We start from the raw sequence: 23,058 nt of genomic DNA, 5'->3' as shown, positions 1-23,058 counted from the left end.
TGCGGTAGTTTTGTATGACTATGGATTCTACATTTCAGTATATGAAAGGAATGAGGAACAATTTTAAATTTACATAAGGTATTTTCGGAGTGAGTGTTACGGTTGTGGTATTTATGGGGTAATTATGATGTTGTGAGACTTTACAGAAATTTTGGTGGCAATATTCTTAGGTTTGGTGACCTGCGTGGCTTGGTCGAGTTAGAGGGATTCAGTTCTGATAGCTTGGTTATTGTAACAACCCAACTTGTCATTTTAAGAATTAACGCCCGCTCAGTGACATAAGGTCTCGAGAAGCTTCACAATATGTATTATGAACCGCGGGTGTGGTCGAGTTTGATTTTCGAAAGATTCAGAATTAAATTAAAAGAATAAATTTAGAAGCTTAAATGGAAAGAATTGATCGGGGAGTTGACTTTTGACTAAACGACCCCAGAATGGAATTTCGATGATGGCAATAGCTTTGTATGATGATTTCAAACTTAGGCGTATGTTAGGATTTTGATTTGGAAGTCCGTAGGACAATTCGACGCAATTTGGCAAAAATTGGAAAATAAAAGATTTTTGGAAAGTCCGACCGAAGGTTGAATTTTCGATAACGAGGTCGGATTTCGATTCCGAAAATTTGAATAGCTTCGTTATATCATTTATGACTTGTGTGCAAAATTTGAAGTTATTCCGGATTGATTTGATATGTTTCGGCACAAGATATAAGATTTGAATGTTCAAAGTTCATAGATTTTGATTTGAGGTGCGATTCATCGTTTTGATGTTATTTGATGTGATTTGAGGCCTCAAGTAAGTCCGTAATATGTTTTGAGACTTGTTGGTATGTTCGGACGGGGTTCTGAGTTGCTCGGGTGAGTTTCGGGGTGGTTTCGGACCATTTCTAGGCCATTTTTAGTTGCTGGTTTTTGGCCACAGAGGTATGCATCGCGATCGCGGACAAACGGTGGCGATCGCGACGAGCAATTTTGCTGTTTGGACACTGTGAATCGCAATCGCGGAAGCCTTTTCGCGATCGCATAGAGGAAAATCCTACTGCACTGACCCGATTTTGGAAGCTTATATCTCGCAATATATAAACGTATTTCAAGCCACCCTTATCTCACCGCATGCATTTCAATACCCTGACCTTATATCACCGCATGCATATCAATATCACAATATTTCACAAATCGTACCTCAAGCGTCCAAATATCACAGCATAATACAACTTGCACCTCAAGTGCTCACATATCACAAATTTCACATCAATTGCTCAAATATTACAACATATCACAAATTGGACATCAAGTACTCAAATATTACAACATATCACAAATTGCACATCAAGTGCTCAAATATTACAACTTTTCACATAAATCAACAATACATTATTTTTCCACAATAAGGAGCCCACGACTCAATCATAATGTGTACAACATCTTAATAAAATATTCGGGAGTGAACAACTCAACCGAATAATATTTCACAATTTGGCACTTTGCCTCAATATGATTCACGGCCTTTTTAATTCAATACCAAATTTTCAACAACGTGAACTGAAAAGTAATTCATCCAGGAACAACACTTCTTTTAAATCACAACTTCAAGAAATTAATAGATTTATTCATCTTATTAACTAAATTTTCCATTTAAATTATCTGTAGGTAAAATTAATAATGAAAGTGTTTTCCAAAAAAATGGCAACTCAAACAAACACATAGTTCACATAAAGTCAAGTGACAATCACACCAAATTATCATATAAAAACAACCTCGGCAAACAAGGAATGACAGCTCATGCTCCAATAATATCAATGTATATAAGATCTACATGATCAATTTATTTCCACTAAAGTGAGTTTACAAATTTTTTAAATCAAGTAAGAAATCAACAAAGAAATTAATTTATTTAGAAATTATTTGGGTGAAGAAAATAACATTGCACTTAAATTAAAGCATCAGATAAACTACTGATTTGGATGTAAAACTATTTAATTTAAAATATAATAATAATTTATTTTATTTAAATCAACTCAATCGTCGAAAATCGGTAAGAAAAACTAGAAATATACTTCTTCAAAGTCTCGTGCTAAAAATCCAAAGCCAACACAATACAACTAGGAGCACAAAACACATAATAATAAAGTCAACTAATACATCACGGAAGAAGACGAGAATTTACATATTAAATGAAACAAAATCACCCAAGACAAGAACATAAATAAAGAAATATCAACAGGGCACTCCCGAGGTACCGCCTCATAGTCCCAAATCATAAATAAATTCACAATATCTCATTTCCTTATATCACCGCGGGAGCCTTCACATTTAATTTTTAAAGAAACTATTTTTTCCGAAATAGCATCACACGTTTTAGCTACTCTTATCACACCGCATGACTTCTAGTAGTTTCCCTACACGTTCTAACATCTTGGAAATTTCTACCACTAGCCAAAATTAAGTATCAGCCCGTAGCTCCTAAGTCGTACAAAATTTTACAATCATAATTGAGTCCTTTAAAGAATCCGTGGACTCACTCTCTAGCTGTAGGAACCAAAGTAGGAGTATGATAGGCTAACTTATCGAACCTGATGGAATATTCTGACACCGTCATGGAGTCTTGACGCAATCGTTCAAACTCTGTGCACCACACATCCCGGAGAGTCTGGGAACACACTCTTTCAAAAAAAAACATCTCCGAAAATTGAGCCCAAGTTAGTGGTATTACATCGGCTGGTATATCCTCTTCATAAACTTGCCACCATTGATACGCTGCTACTGACAGCAGAAATGTAGTAAAAGTAACTCCGCTCACATCCACAATGCCCATGGTGAGGAGAATACAGTGACATTTGTTTTTCTAGAAATCCCTGGGCATCCTCGGTAGCTGTGCCATTGAAAGTAGGTGGACTATACCTCTTAAATCTCTCAAGTCTCTTTTGTTCTTCTTTTGATAGCCTATGGCCTGAACTGAAACTGAACCGGAATAAAATGATGTACCGGTACTATACCTGAAACTTGACCAATGTAAACCTGCTACTCTGAAGTACGAGTGGTAGGAGTCTGAACTCCTCCCCCAATTTGTAAAATATTTGGCGAAATAGAGATAAGTCCTGTCCGAGTCAACATACCAAACATGTTGAGGAACTGTGCTAAAGTCTCCTGAAGTCCGAGGGTAACAATAGGCGTCTCTAGTACTTGTCCCCCAACCGGAGCTACTAGCGGCTCCTCAACTGCTACTCTGACAAGTTCTCTAACTGCAACACGTGCCCTTCCTCTGACTCTACCTCGGATGCTACTTTGACCCCGACCTCTTGCGGCCCTAGAAGAATGCGCGGGTGTCTGCTCAAGTGATCCGGTAGCGTGTCTCCTCACCATCCATGAGAGAATAGAGATACAAAGGCTCAAACTCCAAAATCAACAAATTTTGCACGACAGGAATGACAGAAATGGAAATTTCCTAACAGTTCTGTAACCTCTCGAAGATAAGTACAGACGTCTCTGTACCGATCCGCAAGACACTACCAGACTCGTTCGTGACTCGTAGAACCTATGAACCTAGAGCTTTTTGATACCAACTTGTCACGACCCAAAATCCCACCACAGGCGTTGTGATGGCACTTAGTCTCTAAGACTAGGTAAGCCGATTACAATTTTATTTTGAGCCATTTTTTAACATATAATTTAATACAACCTCCCAATCCTGGCAATATAGAGTCACGAACTCTAACTGAATACATCCAATGATCTCAAAGATCGAATATACAATACTATTCAAATAAGAGTTGATAGTACAATATAACGGAAAGACTCCAAGGGACTGCGACGACCAAGCAGTCCTACCTTGAATCCTTGCAATCACACTCTAATCTCTGCCTGAATCAGATATCTCCTATACCTGACTCTGCACAAAAATGTGCAGAAGTGTAGTATGAGTACACCACAGTTGGTATCCAGTAAGTATCAAGACTAAACCTCGGTGGAGTAGTAACGAGGTACAGTCAATACACTCACTACTCAAATAACCTGTGCAATATAGCATACAAAAATAATAGAAAACTAATAGCAGTGATGACAACAATAATCAACTTGTGACATAAATAACAAGGCAACAGGAACATCACAAATATTGCTCAAACGAATAATAAACACAAGTACATTCAATTAATCAAGTCCTTCAAAATATACATCTTTTATCTATGAATTTTTCAAATAAAAATCTTTAGAATGTAATCCGTACAATTAAATATATCCCGAATATACTTCCTTCAAATAAATATCTTATGAATATAATTCTTTCAAAAAAATATCTTTCAAATATAATTCTTTCAAGTAAATATCTTTCGAATATAGTTCTTTCAAGTAAAGGTCACCATGTGACACCTCATTTAACGTTCCTGGTATGAGAAATATATTCAACATATCACATTGAATGGCGGGCAATACCTTCGTGTACTTGTCTCATTCTCACCCGATATATATATGTAGATCAAACCAATTGTCACGGCAACACTCTTCGTGCATTTATCTCGTTCTCACCGTGCATACATATATCAGTAACAACTAGGTGGGAGAAATGCCAATAGCAATAAAAGAAATAAAGTGGGAGGCACACAGGAAGCAACAACGACTACAAGTCACATAGAAAACATAGGTACACAATAACATCTCAAGATAAAGGCATGAATGTAAACACAACGAAATGATATCACAATATAATGTATGTCTATTGTCCTCGCCTGCACGAAAACACCCTTCGTGCCACGAACATATAATAATATAAAAATAATGGCACGACATCACCGTTCGTGCTCTTACTCTCATCCTCACGTGATAATATAATTGAAATGGCACGACATCACCCTTCGTGCTTTACATACTCTCAATTGGCACGGCATCACCCTTCGTGCTTTACACTCTCAAATGGCACGACATCACCCTTCGTGCTTTACACTCTCCCTCACATGATAATGTATGTGAAATAGCATGGCATCACCCTTTGTGCATTACACTCTTCCTTACCTATCAAATGTATATCATTAACAAGCAAGGTGGGAAGCATAATTAATATCAAGGAGAGTGTTTAAACGACAACACAATACAACAATTCTTACCCTAATGGTTTCCTTGAAAAAACCTCGAAACATCGCCTCACCCGAGCTTTCTTCATCCAAAAATGGAAGAATGAGACAAAGTCTCATTTTTGGACTTTATTCTGATGCCCAGGGGTTTGTTCTTCGCGTTCGCGACCCTTCCTTTGCGTTCGCGATGAACAAATCCTTCCACATCCATTTCCAAACTCTTCTCAGACAGCCTATAGTACAATGGACATAACTATTTGTACAAAACTCCAAATGACAAATGGTTTAAAATTTTGAAAACTAGACATCAAGAGATACAACTTTTGCTCATCTCCCAATTCCTTATAGATTTCGAGATATAAGCTTCCAAAGTCAGTCTTATGCAACAGAAATTTCTTCTTCGTGATTTCTAAACTCTTCCCAGACAGCTTGTAGTATATCCAGCATAACTTTTTGTACACAACTATAAATGCCAACGGTTTACATTTCTAAAAACTAAACACAAAGGGCCACAACTTTTATTTTTAGATCATCTCCAAATTCTTTATCGATTGCAAGATATAAGCTTCCGAAGTCGGGTGACGGAAAACAGGAATTCCTTCTTCGCAAACGCGAAGAACAAATTCCCAGAAGACAAATCCTTCTTTGCGAACGCGAAGAACAACACCAGACATCAGAAAACTAGCATCCAAAGTAGTCCAAAATGATCTGATAATACCTGAAACACACCCGAGACCCCCCGGGACCCCAACCAAATATACCAGCAAGTCCTAAAACACGATATGAACTTAGTCGAGGCCTCAAATCACATCAAACAATACCGAAACTACAAATCTCATCTCGAATGAAACTTATGAGTTTATGAAATTTCCAAATTCTATAACTTTTGTCGAAACATATCAAATCAATCTAGAATGACTTAAAATTTTGCACTCAAGTCAAAAATGACATAATGGAGCTGTTCCAATTTCCGGAATCAAATTTCGACCCCGATATCAATAAAGTCAACTCCCGGTCAAACTTTCTCAAAAATCTTCCATTTTCCAACTTTCGCCATTTCAGCCGAAATCAATTACAGACTTCCAAATAAATATCCGGACACACTCCTAAGTTCAAAATCACCATACGAAGCTATTGACATCATCAAAATTCCTTTCCGGGGTCGTTTGCTCAAAAGTCAAACTCCAGTCAAACTTTAGAAATTCAAGCTTTTTAAAATCAAACCTTTTATTTTATTTTATATTTTTAAAAAAACTAACGGAAAATGTGCCTACGCACCTCAGAATAACTTTAAATTTTGTACATAAGTCATAAATATAATAACGAAGCTGAGCGAACTCTCGGAATCCAAATCGGGACCCGGTATCAACAAAAATCAAATTATGGCCAAATTTAGGAATTCTTTAAACCTTTAAATTTCTAGTTTCCGTCAAATGGCGATAATTCAAGTTAGGAACTTCCAAATTTAATTTAGGGCATACTCCCAAGTCCCAAATCACGATACGGAGACATCAGAACCGTCAAAATACTGATCCAGATTCGTTTGCTCAAAACATTGACCGAAGTCATCTCAAATGAGTTTTAAAGGCAAAATTTCATATTTTCTTTATTTTTCACATAAAGTTTATCGAAAAAAGATACGGATTGTGCACGCAAATCGAAGAAGGTTGAATGGAGCTATTCGATGTCTCGGAATACATAAATGAAGGTTAAAATTAAAAATGACATATCGGGTCATCACAATTTCATAGTACCGATATATTAAAAGGAAATAAACTATTTGAACTAAATAACCAACAGTTTGTTTCAAATAATTGGTGAGACAAATAGCTATGATACTAGACAATAAATAGCACATAAAACCTATGTAACTCTTGATCATAATGAAGTCTTCCACATGTCAAATTTCTGAACATCAAAGAATATGATCTGAAATAATAAAATAAAATGAATATTAACACATGATAGTAGGATATAGTCTTTGTTTACCCGAAAAATGGATAGAGTTGAATTTATACGTAGTTCCAAGGATATGTGACGCAACTTAATACAAATTGTAAGGATAAATAGAAATATAAATATGGATTGCAAAGAATGTGAAATAGATAAGGTTGTAAAGAAAATGAATCTTAGGACTCAACAAATAGAAACAATTTAAGAAGCCTGAAAGAACAATCCTTTACTATGAGAGAATATAGTATTTTTATTACAATGTAAGGCTGGAAAAACTTGCCTTTACAGAAATGATAACCATGCCCTTTTATAGTAGAGGGACTTTGCTCTAAGCATAATAAAATTAAATACTCAGTAAGAGACCCATGATAAATCAGCTTTTACATAATTTCTACCAAGATTCTCTCTAGTGGGATTGCAACGGCTTTTGTCTGCGAGCTCGATCTTACTTAGAGCCCTCGATTTTGACTCGAGCTCTCGATCTTGGCTCAAGCTCGATTCTAGCTCGAGCTCTCGAATTGATTCAGGGTCAATGTTGGTTGGTCTCTGGATTATAAGCATGATAGATTTACTCTGCATTATAGTTCGATTTGGATTCGAGCTCGATAACGATGTCGAACTTGACATGGATCGGCCCCTCGGGTTCGAGGCTTGTTTGTTGCATCTTCGGAATCTCACTTCGATCGATCATCGTTTGAACTCGATCGGACGTGCGAAGGCCGAAATCTATTTCGACCGTATATAGTCTTGTTACTGAGTTATAACATACCAGAATAACAATTAGATTATGCACTTTATAACAATAGACCTATTTGGAGAAGTTAAAATTATGTAGACATAACTTTGAGTTGATAATGAAAAGATAAGTTATATAGTGACAACTTTGCGCTGATAATGCAAAGGTTAGAAGGCTAAAGAATGATGAGGTGATTGTTACAATCTTCAACCTATGACATCATTCGGAAAAATGCTTACTATGAAATTAGATGATCCATTTGTAAAAACTCTTTGTCCAGTAAATAATGCAAAAACATCTACTTGCGATAGTTATTAGGTATATAACGTACAAAGAGAAAGTGACATGGAAAAGCCCTGCATGCCTTATAGTCCTAAGTGAACATACTTTAAACTTTTTGCACCACACCACACTTCTAATGCTTTTAAAATAATTCCAGGTAAAAAACATCCAAGGCATGCTTGCTCAAAGATGCATGACTTTAACTGGACCATAAAACATGTTGGACAGTAAAACTCTTAATATTCATTCAAAGCACCCACAAGTGAAAATGACATAAAATATGACTCAAAGTTGAGCTAAGACAACTTCTAGGTGCAGAAAATAGTCACTTACCATTGATGATTTATTCTGGATCAAACATTAGGGAAAACAAAAAAGACAAAGCTCCTGAAATTTCAGAAAAAAAGTTAGTCAAGCAAGTAATGAACATAACATTATGAATTAAAGGAATGTTAGTATAAAGAAATCAATTAACATCTTATGATAATTCAATTCTTATGAGAAAAAATAGAATATAAAAAGGTCATTTAGTTATATGAGAAATCAATAAAATAATACTGAAGTTCTTAGAGAATGATACTGAGCAAATGGTAGGCTATTTAAATGCTTACCTGGACTTAGATTTATGTATTTTTGTCTCGTACGAACACTGGATAGTGCTGAATACAATATCTTGACAAAATTGTCATCACCATGGAAGAGGGCAATGAAGATGAAGGCTAACATGCCAAAAAATGTACAAGAATGAAAAATTTGTATATAATTCATAATTAAACAAGGAGACAGAGAAAGAAATTAATTTTTCAACCATTGGCTTTTCATCCAGGCTTCAGGTATATTAGAGAGAACCATTATCTTTTAAGTTTTTAACTAGTTCTTCAAGTCTCTTAACTATGATAATGATTAAAGAATAAGAAGAAATATGTGATGCTTAAAAAGTTATCACCAAATGGAAATCTACTTGAGCTTTGCAAGAGAAAAATAAACTTAAAAGTAGTACCAGACAACTAAACACCCGAATTACAAATGACACAATGTACAAGGAATATCTAAGCAAAACTCAATTACCTATAACTTTTGGGATTATTTTCCCAAGAGGCATATGAAGGATCATGAATGAGAAATATAGGAAAGATATGACGAAGAATTAAGGTTATTTTTACGTGATTTTTCTAGATTAACTCAAGTCAGTCCTCCATTTGTGTATATAATTTTCACATCAATTGTGTGTACAATTTTACTTCTTTTACTTTGTTTGGTGAAAATAGTCAGGATACCAAGAACACCTATACTGATCATGGCATAAACTATGCCTAGATACCCGAAAACCAATTTTTCCGAAAAAGTAGAAACGATATGACTAGGCATTAAGCTATAAATACACCTTCCTACTCAAATTACTTTTTTTGGTAAATAGAATATGAAGAACTAAGGAGAAGAATATCTCACATCAAAAGGCATTGCTCAGGGTCAGTTAGTGGCCAATATAATACTCTTCAACATGCAATATTAAGAGAGTTTATATGATAGTAATCTCTTTATCGTTGCTGCCAAGTTAAACTTATTTGTTAAATGTTGGGTAGCTAATATATTCATTTACAAATTGAAAAAAAAATATAATTTGAAGGGACATACATATATTTCAGATTTGGTATATTAAAATTTAAGTAAAACATACATAAAATCCATACTTGATAAAATTCTAAATTGCAATTGTTCTGGTTTTGAAGTTCCAATGCCGCATTTACAATTAACTATCGCAAATTCGAGTGAGATTATTTTGATGAAATGCATTATAAAACTAATTTCCTTTATGTTTTTTCATTCCTTCCTTTAGTAAAGTCTTTATCTTCAAAAGTTAATAGACTAACTATGTAACGACCCGACCGGTGGTTTTGAGTATTATAATCATGTTCCCCATTTATTGCTCAAGTTATGCTTTACAGTTATTTTATGACTTACCGGGTTAGTTGGTTCGGGTCCGGAAGAATTTCGGAGTGAAATGAGATACTTAGTCTCATAATTGAAAACTTAAGTTGGAAAAGTTGATCGGATATTGACTTATATGTAAACGACCTCGGATTTGAATTCTAATGATTCCAATAGCTCCGTATGGTAATTTTGGACTTAGGAGCGTGTCCAGAAAGTTATTTGGAGGTCCGTAGTGAAATTAGACTTGAAATGGCGAAAGTCGAATTTTGAGGAAGTTTGACCGGGGAGTTGACTTTTTGATATCCGGATCGGAATCCGATTCTAGAAATTTAAATAGGTCCATTATGTCATTTATGACTTGCGTGCAAAATTTGAGATCAATCGGACATGATGTGTGATGTGATAGGTTCCAACGTCGTTTGCAGAAATTGGAAATTTCAAAGTTTTAGATTTGAATCTATGTGTGATTCGTGTTTTTAGTATTGTTTGATGTGATTTGAAGACTCGACTAAGTTTATATTATGTTATAAGACGTGTTGGTATATTTGGTTGAGGTCCCGGGGGCCTCAGGTTCAATTCGAGTGGTTAACGGACTAGGAAGTAAGTTGAAGAAGCAGCTGAAGTTTTGTTGCTGATGGTGTAATCGCACCTGTGGAGTAGAAACCACAGGTGCGAGCCCACAGAGGCGGGGAGGGAGCCACAAAAGCGTCCAGGAAGGATTTGGGCAGGGGTCGCAGAGGACTTATGGGCGCAGAAGCACTTGCGCAGAAGCGGTAGGACGGGCGCAGGTGCGGGCAGGCGCGCAGGTGCGATGGAATTTTCCGCAACTGGGAAGGCGCAAAAGCAGACCAAGGCTTGCAGAAGCGGAGGCAGCTGGTCTAAGTGACTTCCACATATACGGTGTTTGCACCGCAGAAGCGGGACCGCAGATGCGAAAATATGGCCGCAGGTGCGAAAGCACTGGGCAGTATACAAAACAGAAGGGTCCGAGAAATTATCATTTTTGACATTTCCAAGAGTGGGTGAGGCGATTTTAAGTGAGAAATCACGGGAAATCTTGAGATAAGTCACTTGTGATCATTTCTACTCCATAATATTAAATTATCATTGAATAATCCGACTAGATTACATATTTTTGAGGTGTAAATCGGGGATTTGAAAATAAGATTTGAAGATTTGGAGGTCGAGTTGAGGTCGTATTTTGGTAAAATTGGTATGGTTAGACTCATGGTTGAATGATCTTTCAGATTTTGTAACTTTTGTCGGGTTCCGAGACGTGGGCCCCGCGGGCGATTTTTGAGCTAAATTTCGTATTTTGTTGGAAAATTAGTATTTTCTTATGGAATTAATTCCAATAAATTTTATTGACTTAATCGAATTATTTATGACTAGATTCGAGGCATTTGGAGACCGATTAGCGAGGCAATGACATTGCATAATAAAGAATTACATGATTTAAGGTAAGTAACAAATCTAAATTTTATCATGAGGGTATGAAACCTCGGATTATGTGTTATGTAATTGGTTTTGAGGTGACGCATATGTTAGGTGAAGGGTGTGTGGGCGTGCACCGTAGAAATTGTGACTTGGTCAAATTTCATGGAACTGTGTAGTCGAATAATCTGTTGATACCAGTACATTCTCTATGTGCTAGAGAAAATTGAGGTGAGACTCATATTAAAAATTATGCTTAGACATATGCTATTATTATTGGTACCCACTTGGGTCATTTTTGTGTTTGAATTATATGTTCAAATTGTAATTTCACACTCAGTCATGTTCATTCATTTCATATCATATCTCAGTCTATGTTGCTATTTATTGATACATCATATTATCATTTTTGGGCTGATTTTCATGACATCGTTAGCCCGAGAGACTGAAGAGGTTGATGACTGAGTGAGGCTGAGGGCTTAATTGTGAGGATATTTATGGGATCGGGCTGCACGCCGCAGCATATTTTGTTGATTTATGCCATGATTAGCTTGTTATAGTGCTTGGGCTGAAGGAGCCCTCCAGAGTCTGTACACACCCCCAGTGAGCACAGGTACGTACTGAGTGCGAGTGCCGAGCGTAGAGTGCTGAGTGATTGAGAGGAATGAGTGACTAAGAGGAAAGAGTGACTGTGAGGTTCGAGTGAATGGGAGGACTGGGTGACTGTTACTCTGAGAGGATGCATTGATTCCATTATTGCTGCATTTCATCTATCATATATCACTGTTTTGGAAAACTCAGAAAGATATTATTTCTGTTTCAATCAAAATTTGATATGAAATTGATGTGGAGTTTTAAATGTTGAACTTGAAATCATGCCTACCTTTTTATGTTGAAAAGTACTATATTTGGACTTAGCTATAAAGCTCGTCACTACTTTTAGTTCTTTATTTATTATTGTTACTTGCTGAGTTGGTTGTACTCATACTACACCCTACACTTCGTGTGCAGATCCAGGTGATCCCGGACACAGTGGGTGTTGATTCTTTCACACAGTTGATTTTCTGGAGATTCAGAGGTAGCTGCCATATTTTGCAGATCTTGTCTCTCCTTCCCTATCCTTTTGTTTATTTTATTTGGTCTCAGATTATTATAGACCGTGTTTCCCATAATTGTAATGTATAGACGCTCATGTACTCAGTGACACCAGGTTTTGTATCGGAATTTGCGAGATTATTGGCATTGTATTTAAACATTATGTTTTCAAACTTAAAGGAAGTCATGGGTTATTGATGTTGTCGGCTTGCCTAGTATTGAGATATGCGCCATCACGACAGGTTAGGATTTTTGGGGCGTGACAAGTTGGTATTAGAGCCAAGGTTACATAGGTCTCACGAGTCATGAGTAGGTTTAGTAGAGTCTTGCGGATCAGTACAGAGACGTCTGTACTTATCTTCGAGAGGCTGCCGAACCCTTAGGGAAATTTCACTTTCTTGTATTCTATCGTGCGAACTTGTTAATTCCGGAAAATTAAAATTCTGTTATTCTATTCTCTCAGAGATGGTGAGAACATGTACTATCGGATCGGACAGTTAGCCACCAGTGCCACCAGTTAGAGCTGCGAGAGTCTGGGGCCGTGATAGAGGCTTGGGCTGAGGTAGAGGTCGAGGTGTAACTCGTACAGCAGTTGGAGCAGCACCTGTAGCACCACCAGTTACTCCAGCTCAGGAGAAGATTCCAAATATAGCTGAGCCGACAGGACTAGCTCAGGCACCAGCTGTGCCCATTGTGATTCTAGGCCTTCACGAGGCTTTGGCCCAGATATTGACAGTTTGTACTGGCCTTGCTCAGGTGGTTTTGGCTCAGGCCGCACCTGCCACTTCTCAGGCCGGGGGAGGTACTCATATCCCTATTACCCGTACTCCAGATCAGGTAGTACAGGGACTTCAGATACCGGGGGCACTACTAGCCCAGGCAGTTGCAGCTGCTTAGGCCCCGATAGTCCCTGTTATGGCAGATGATGAGCAGAGAAGGCTTTAGAGATTTGGGAGGCTTCGACCTCCATCATTTAGCGATGCTGAGTCAGAGGATGCTCAGTATTTTCTGGATAAGTGCTAGCGGATGCTTCGGACAGAGGGTATTTTGGAGACTAGTGGGGTCTCGTTCACTACTTTTTAGTTTTATGTGGCTGCCTTCAGTTGGTGGGAGGCTTATGAGAGGCGCAGGCTAGTCGGTGCAGTACCACTTACATGGCATGAGTTCTCTGTTCTCTTTTTGGAGAAGTTTGTGCCGCAGTCTCACAGAGAGGAGCTGCGCAGACAGTTTGAACAGTTACGTCAGGATGGCATGTCTGTGATGCAGTACGAGATGAGATTTTCTGAGTTGGCTCGTCACGCAGTTTGGATGGTTCCCACTGATAGAGAGAGATGATTAGGAGGTTCATTAATGGCCTCACATATCTGTTGCGGTTACTTATGACTAGGGAGAGCGTATCTGGTGCTACTTTTGATGAGGTAGTTGACATATCTCGGCAAATAGAGATGGTCCGTAGCCAGGAACGTTGAGAGAGGGCGGCCAAGAGGCCTCGTGGACCAGGTGATTTCAGCGGTGTTCCCTCAGGGGGTCAGTTTTACTGCGGTAGGGGTTGTCCTTACAGACACTCTCATACGGGTCATCCAGTTCACCGTGGTGCATCATCCATCCATGGTTCATACAGTTCTCATCAGGGTCAGCCATCTTTCAGTGCCCTTCCAGCCCAAAGTTCATCTTGTGCCCCTTCAGTTCATGGTTCATTTGCACCGGGTGCTTCTAGCAGTTATTCTGATTCTCGGGGCCCGATTCAGTACGCACCACCACCAATACCAGGGAGCTGCTTCGAGTGCGGGGAATTTGGGCATATGTGGAGATAGTGTCCTCGTCGCTCGGGAGGTCCAATGTAGCAGAGGAGTCAGACTATGACTTCAGCACTAGTTACTTCACCACCTGCCTAGGCAGCTCAGGGTGGGGGTCAGTCAGCTAGGGGTCGCCCAAGAGGGGGAGGCCGATCAGGTGGCAGTCAGGCCCGATTCTACGCTTTTCCTGCCAGACCAGATGCTGTTGATTCAGATGTAGTGATCACATGTATTGTCTGAGTGTGCCATAGGGAGGTATCTATATTATTTAACCCTAGTTCTACTTATTCGTATGTATCATCGTACTTTACTCATTATCTAGAGATGTCCCGTGAGTCCTTAGTTTCACCTGTACGTATATCTACGCCTATGGGCGATACTATTATGGTGGACCGTGTGTATCGGTCGTGTGTGGTAACTATTGGGGGACTGAAGACTAGAGCTGATCTCTTATTGCTTAGTATGGTTGATTTCAATGTAATCCTGGGTATGGATTAGTTGTCCCCATGTCATGCTATTCTGGACTGTCACGCAAAAACTATGACATTGGCAATTCCGGGGTTGCCAAAGGTCGAATGGAGAGGTTCTCTAGATTATGTTCCCATCAGGGTAATTTCTTATTTGAAAGCCCAACATATGGTTAGGAAGGGGTGTTTGTCATATTTGGCTTTTGTGAGAGATGTTGATGCAGATACTCCTACAATTGATTCAATACCGGTAGTGAGAGACTTTTCAAATGTATTTCCCGCAGACCTGCCGGGTATGCTGCCCGATAGGGATATTGATTTCGAAATTGACTTGGTGCAGGGCACTCAACCCATTTCTATTCCTTCGTATCATATGGCACCAGCTGAATTGAAAGAATTGAAAGAGAAACTTCAGGAACTTCTTGATAAGGGGTTTATTATGCCTAGTGTGTCACCTTGGGGTGCACCGGTTCTATTTGTGAAAAAGAAAGATGGTACTATGCGGATGTGCATTGATTACAGACAATTGAACAAAGTTATAATCAAGAATAAATATTCTTTGCCGCGTGTTGATGACATATTTGACCAGCTTCAGGGAGCGAGGGTATTCTCCAAAATTGATTTGAGATCCGGGTACCACCAGTTGAAAATTCGGGATTCGGATATTCTAAAGACAGTATTTAGGACTCATTATGGTCACTATGTATTTCTTATGATGTCATTTGGGCTAACCAATGCCTAGAAGCATTTATGCACCTGATGAATAGCGTGTTCCAACCGTATCTTGACTCATTTGTCGTGGTATTTATTGATGATATCCTGGTGTACTCACTTAGCCAGGAGGAGCATGCACATCACTTGGGTATTTTATTTCAGAGGCTGAGAGAGGAGAAACTATATGCCAAATTTTCTAAGTGTGAATTCTGTCTTAGTTCAGTGGCCTTCTTGGGACACATAGTGTCCTGCAAAGGGATTAAGGTGGATCCGAAAAAAATAGAGGCAGTTCAAAGTTGGCCCAGGCCATCTTCAGTTACCGAGATTCAGAGTTTTCTCGGCTTGGCCGCTAATTATCGTCACTTTGTAGAGGGTTTCTCGTCTATTGCAGCGCCTATGACTAAATTGACCCAGAAAGGTGCTCCATTCAAGTGGTCGGATGAGTGTGAAGAGATCTTTCAGAAGCTCAAGACAGCTGTGACTACAACCCCAGTATTGGTGTTGCCTACAGGTTCAGGATCTTATACTGTGTATTGTGATGCATCGCATATTGGTCTCGGCGCAGTGGTGATGCAAGACAGTAGGGTGATTGCCTATGCGTCTAGATAGTTAAAGGTACATGAGAAGAATTATCCGGTCCACGACCTTGAATTAGCAGCTATTGTTCATGCCTTGAAGATTTGGCAGCATTATTTGTACGGTGTCCATTATGCGGTTTATACTGATCTTCGGAGTCTACAACATCTATTTAAATAGAAGGATCTTAATTTTTGGCAGCGGAGGTGGTTGGCGTTGCTTAAGGGCTATGATATCATTATTCTCTATCATCCCGGAAAGGCCAATGTGGTGGACGATGCCTTGAGATGTAAGGCGGAGAGTTTGGGCATCTTAGCATATGTACCAGTAGCAGAGATGCCTTTAGCCTTGGATGTTAAGGCCTTGGCCAACCAGTTTGCTAGATTGGATATTTCCGAGCTGAGTCAAGTTTTGGCTTGTATGGTTTCTCGGTCTTCTTTATATGATCGCATCAGAGAGCGTCAGTATGATGACCCATATCTGCTTGTCCTTAAGGACACGGTTTAGCACAGTGATGCCAAGGAAGTCACTATTGGAGATGACGATGTACTATGGATGTAGGGCAAGCTATGTGTGCCTAATGTAGATAGGTTGCGTGAGTTAATTCTCGAGGAAGCTCATAGTTCACGGTACTCCATCATCCAAGTGCCACGAAGATGTATCAGGATTTGAGGCAGCACTATTGGTAGAGGCAAATGAAGAAAGATATAGTTGGGTTTGTAGCTCGGTGTTTAAATTATCAACAGGTGAAGTACGAACATCAGATACTAGACGGATTACTTTAGAGACTTGAAATTCCTGAGTAGAAGTGGGAGCGTATTACCATGGATTTCGTAGTGGGGCTTTCACGGACATTGAGGAACTTTGATGTTGTTTGGATGCTTGTGGATCGGTTGACCAAATCCGTGTATTTTATTCCAGTTGGTACTAATTATTCTTCGGAACGCTGGCTGAGATTTATGTCTGCGAGATTATTCGTCTGCATGGTGTGCCAATGTCCATCATTTCAGATCGGGGTACGTAGTTTACATCACAGTTTTAGAGGGCAGTACATTGAGAATAAGGTACGCGGGTTCAGCTTAGTATAACATTTCACCCTTAGACGGACGGACAGTCCGAGCGCATTATTTAGATATTAGAAGATATGCTACGTGCTTGTGTTATAGATTTCGGGGGTTCTTGAGATCAATTTCTGCCACTAACAGAGTTTGCTTACAATAACAGCTACCAATCGAGCATTCAAATGGCTCCGTATGAGGATTTATATGGGAGACGGTGTCGGTCTTCGGTGGGTTTGTTTGAGCCGGGTGAGACTAGACTATTAGGTACTGATTCAGTTCAGGATGCTTTGGAGAAGGTTAAATTGATTCAGGAGCAGCTTCACACAGCACAGTCTATACAGAAGAGTTATGCCGACCCGAAGGTCCGTGATGTTGCTTACATGGTTGGGGAGAAGGTTCTGCTCAAGATTTCGCCCATGAAGGGTGTGTTGAGGTTCGGGAAGAAGGGCAAGTTGAGCCCTGGGTATATTGGGCCTTTTGAAATACTTAAGAAGATTGGAGAGGTGGCTTATGAACTTGCATTGCCGCCTAGGCTATCAAGTGTTCATCCGATGTTTCATGTATATATGCTCCGGAAGTATGTCGGGGATCCATCTCATATTATGGATTTCAGTACAGTGTAGCCAGACGGTAATTTGACGTATGATGTGGAGCCGGTAGCCATTTTAGACCGACAGGTTCGAAAGCTGAGGTCAAAGAACATAGTATCAATGAAGGTACAGTAGAGAGCCTAGACAGTCGGAGAAGCTACTTGGGAGATTGAGCAGAAGATGCGGAGCAAATATCCACACCTATTTGAGACTCCGGGTATGATTCTAAACTCGTTGGAGACGAACATTTGTTTAATAGCGGGAGAATGTAATGACCCGACCGGTCGTTTTAAGTATTATAACCCTGTTCCCCCATTTACTGCTAACGTTATGCTTTACAGTTGTTTTATGACTTACCGGGTTAGTTGGTTCGGGTCCAAAAGGATTTCAAAGTGAAATGAGACACTTAGTCTCATAATAGAAAACTTAAGTTGGAAAAGTTGACCAGATGTTGATTTATGTGTAAATGACCTCAGATTTGAATTCTGATGATTCCAATAGCTCCGTATGGTGATTTTGGACTTAGAAGCATATCCGGAAAATTATTTGGAGGTCCGTAGTGGAATTAGGATTGAAATGGCGAAAGTCGAATTTTTAAGAAGTTTGACCGGGGTGTTGACTTTTTCATATTGGGGTCGGAATCCGATTCTAGAAATTTGAATAGGTCTGTTATGTCATTTATGACATGTGTGCAAAATTTGAGGTTAATCGGACGTGATCGGATAGGTTCCGGTGTCGTTTGTTGAAATTGAAAGTTTCAAAGTTCATTAGGCTTGAATCTATGTGTGATTCGTGTTTTTACTGTTGTTTGATGTGATTTGAAGACTAGACTATGTTTGTATGATGTTATAAGACGTGTTGGTATGTTTGGTTGAGGTCCCGGGGGCCTCGAGTTGAATTCGGGTGGTTAACGGACTTGGAAGTAAGTTGAAGAAGCAACTGAACTTTTGCTACTGTTGGTGTAATCACACCTGCGGAGTGGGAACCGCTGGTGCGAGCCCGCATAAGCGGGAGGGAGCCACAGAAGTGGCCAATAAGGATTTGGGCATGGGCCGCAGATGCGGACTTGTTGGCGCAGAAGCGGTAGGACAGGCGCAGGTGCGCGCAGGCGCGCAGGTGCAATGGAATTTTCCACACCTACGAAGGCGCAGATGCGGTCCAAGGCTCGCAAAAGCAGAGGCAGCTAGGCTAAGTGACTTCCACAGATGCGGAAATATGGCCGCAGGTGCGAAAGCACTGGGCAGTGTACAAAACAGAAGGGTCCGAGAAATTTTGTCATTTTTGACATTTCCAAGAGCGGGTGAGCCGACTTTTAGCGATAAATCATGGGAAATATTGAGGTAAGTCACTTGTGATCTTTTTGACTCCATAATATTGAATTTTCATCGAATAATCCGACTAGATTACATGTTTTTGAGGTGTAAATCGGGGATTTGAACTTAGGGATTTGAAAATAAGATTTGAAGATTTGGAGGTCGAGTTGAGGTCGGATTTTGGTAAAATTGGCATGGTTAGACTTTTGGTTGAATGGGCTTTCGGATTTTGTAACTTTTATCGGGTTCCGAGACATAGGCCCCACAGGCAATTTTTGAGCTTGATTTCGGATTTTGTTGGAAAATTAGTATTTTCTTATGGAATTAATTCCAATAAATTCTATTGACTGAATCGAATTATTTATGGCTAGATTTGAAGCGTTTGGAGACCGATTCGCGAGGCAAAGGCATTGCAGAATAACGAATTACATGATTTGAGGTAAGTAACATTTCTAAATTTGGTCTTGAGGGTATGAAACCCCGGATTATGTGTTATGTGATTGGTTTTGAGGTGACGCATATGCTAGGTGAAGGGTGTGTGGGCGTGCACCATAAGAATTGTGACTCGGTCAAATTTCATGGAACCGTGTAGTTGAATAATTTATTCATACCAGTACATTCTCTATGTGTTAGAGAAAATTGAGCTGAGACTCATATTAAAAATCATGCTTAGACATATGCTGTTATTATTGGTACCCACTAGGTTCATTTCTATGTTTGAATTATATGTTCAAATTGTAATATCACACTCAGCCATGTTCATTCATTTCATATCATATCTCAGTCTCTGTTGCTATTTATTGATACATCATATTATTATTTTTGGGCTGATTTTCATGACCTCTTGAGCCCGAGAGACTGGAGAGGTTGATGACTGAGTGAGGCTGAGGGCTTAATTGTGAGGATATTTATGGGATCGGGCTGCACGCCGCAGCATATTTTGTTGATTTATGCCATGATTAGCTTGTTATAGTGCTTGGGCTGAAGGAGCCCTCCGGAGTCTGTACACACCCCTAGTGAGCATAGGTACGTACTGAGTGCGAGTGCCGAGTGTAGAGTGCTGAGTGATTGAGAGGAATGAGTGACTAAGAGGAAAGAGTGACTCTGAGGTTGGAGTGAGTGGGAGGACTGCATGACTGTTACTCTGAGAGGATGCATTGATTCTTTATTTATTATTGTTACTTGCTCAGTTGGTTGTACTCATACTTCACCCTGCACTTTGTGCGTAGATCCAGGTAATCCGGGACACAGTGGGTATTGATTCTTTCACACAGTTGATTTTCCGGAGATTCAGAGGTAGCTGCCATATTTCGTAGACCTTGTCTCTCCTTCCCTATCCTTTTGTTTATTGTTTTTCGTAGACTGTGTTTTCCAGACTTGTAATGTATAGAAGCTCACATATTCAGTGACACCAGGTTTTGCGAGTGTTTGTATCGGAATTTGCGAGATTTTTGGTATTGTATTTAAACAATATGTTTTCAAACTTAAAGGAAATTGTGGATTATTGATGTTGTTGGCTTGCCTAGTATTGAGATAGGTGCTATTACGATATGTTAGTTTTTCTAGGTCGTGACAAACTACTAACTAGAAATAGAATCAATAAACTATAAGGAGAGGGGCAAACCAGGTATAAAAACAAATTCAAAGAAGAAGTACCTTAAATGAAAAGGGGGCAAATTCCGCTTTCATCTAGCAAATAGAAATTATGTTCACATGTTAAAACAAATTTGAGAATTTATGTTCCACTATTTGGAACTTTTCGTTTGAAATACTTCAGTTTGTATATAGATGGACTTCTAAATAACTTCAATCAGTGATACCCTAAGAAATATTGTGTGAAAGAGATGGAAATAGATAGAGGAATACTTGAGATTTGGTAATCCCAAAGAGACTGAAGATAGACACCGGCGATTGAAGGCCAAAACACCTATGATTGAAGGTGGACAAAACCGAGGCTTGCTTCGGAGATATGAATTTGGGGGCCGAGGGTTTTCTTTTAAGGGTTTACACTAAGGCGTTGGTTTTTCCAAAAAGAAGAAAAAATTGAATAAATAAATAAAAATATTTAACTTATGAAAAATAGGAGGGAGATAAAAAGAATACGAAGGGAGTAAAATCAGAAGGAGGGAAGATTTAAAATAATTATAAAAAACATATCTTTTAATGGCCATTGTTTTCAATTGCCAATAAAAATGTTTTTTTTATCAGCAAATATTCAAATACCGGTAACATTGGACCTTCATAGAATCAATATCGGCAATTAGTTTATTGCCATTAAATAATTGCCGCTAGAGGTTCTTTTTGTAGTAGTGGAAGGAGATTATCAAGTGGTTGGATGCCGGAGTTATCTATCCCATCTCCGATAGTTTGTGGACTGCTCCGGTTAAATATGTCCCAAAGAAGGGGGGCACGAAGGTGGTCACCAATGACAAGAATGAGTTGTTTCCTACAAGAACGGTGGCCGGATGGAGGGTGTGTATGGACTATCGCAAGCTCAACAAAGTCACAAGGAAGGATCATTTTTCACTTCCTTTTTTAGATCAAATGCTTGATAGATTGGCCGGTCATGATTTCTATTACTTTCTTGATGGGTATTCGGGCTACAACTAAATTCTTATTTCTCCGGAGGATAAAGAGAAAACAACCTTTATATGTCACTATGGTACTTTCGCCTTCAAGCGGATGTCATTTGGCTTGTGCAATACATCAGCGACTTTTCAAAGGTGTATGATGGCTACTTCGCGGACATGGTGGAGAACTACTTTTATTTTTTAATGGATGACTTCTCGGTGCTTGGAGATTCTTTTGATGATTGTATTGCGAATTTGGATAAAGTGTTGGTAAGATGTGAAGAAACAAATTTGGTGCTCAATTGGGAAAAGTGTCATTTCATTGTCGAGGACGGCATTGTCCTTGGTAACAAAATCTCAAAGAATGGAATTGAAGTTGACAAGGCAAAGATTGAGGTGATTTCTAAACTTCCACCTCCAACTTCGGTAAAGGGTGTGCGGAGCTTTTTAGGCCACGCGGGTTTCTACCGGCGCTTCATCAAAGATTTCTCTAAGGTGGTGAATCGGTTGTGCAAGCTTCATGAGAAAGATGCTAAGTTCAACTTCAATGATGATTGCATGACATCTTTTGAATTGTTGAAGTTCAAGTGGACAACTACCGCCATCATCACTGCTCCAAATTGGAGTGTCCCTTTTGAACTCACGTGTGATGCAAATGACGTAGCAGTTGGGGCCGGTTTGGGGCAACACATTAACAACTTTTTTCACTCAGTGCCCAAGTCAACTACACCATTATGGTCATTATCCACATGGATCATGCAGTGCTTCATTATCTTATGAGAAAGAAGGACTCCAAAGCTCGGTTGATGAGATGGGTGCTTTTGTTGCAAGAGTTTGATATTGACATCCAAGGTAAAAAAAAGGGAGTGAAAACCAAGTGGCGGACCACTTGTCTAGTTCGGAATAGGAGGGGGGGCCACATGATGGCCTTGAAATAAATGACTCCTTCCTCTATGAGCAACTCTTGGCTATTTCAATGAAAGAGGTGCCATGGTTTGCGGATCTAGCAAATTTTCTTGCATGTGGAATCATCCCGGATGAGTTCTCTTCAAACCAAAGGAAGAAGCTCAAACGGGATTTATAAGATTATTATTGGGATGAACCATACCTTTTCCGGATTTATACGGATGGGGTGATTAGAAGATGTGTACCGGTCCTTTTGTGAGTTTTTGTGGATATTCCTACATTTTGGTCGCAGTGGATTATGTGTCCAAATGGGTTGAGGTTGTTGCTCTACCTAATAATAAGGCAAGAAGTGTGGTGGAGTTCTTGAAGAAGAATATTTTCACAAGGTTTGGTACTCCGCGGGAAATTATAAGCGATGGGGGATCATATTTTTGCAACAATACTTTTGACATTTTACTTAGCAAGTATGGTGTTACTCATAAGGTCATGACTCCCTATCATCCACAAGCTAGCGGTCAAGTGGAAGTCTCCAACCGGGAGATAAAGAGTATTTTGTCCAAAACGGTGA

This window comes from Nicotiana tabacum, unplaced genomic scaffold, assembly GCF_000715075.1.
Source record: "Nicotiana tabacum cultivar K326 unplaced genomic scaffold, ASM71507v2 Un00001, whole genome shotgun sequence".
NCBI classification, from domain to species: Eukaryota; Viridiplantae; Streptophyta; class Magnoliopsida; order Solanales; family Solanaceae; genus Nicotiana; species Nicotiana tabacum.
This window is presented reverse-complemented; position numbering follows the sequence as displayed.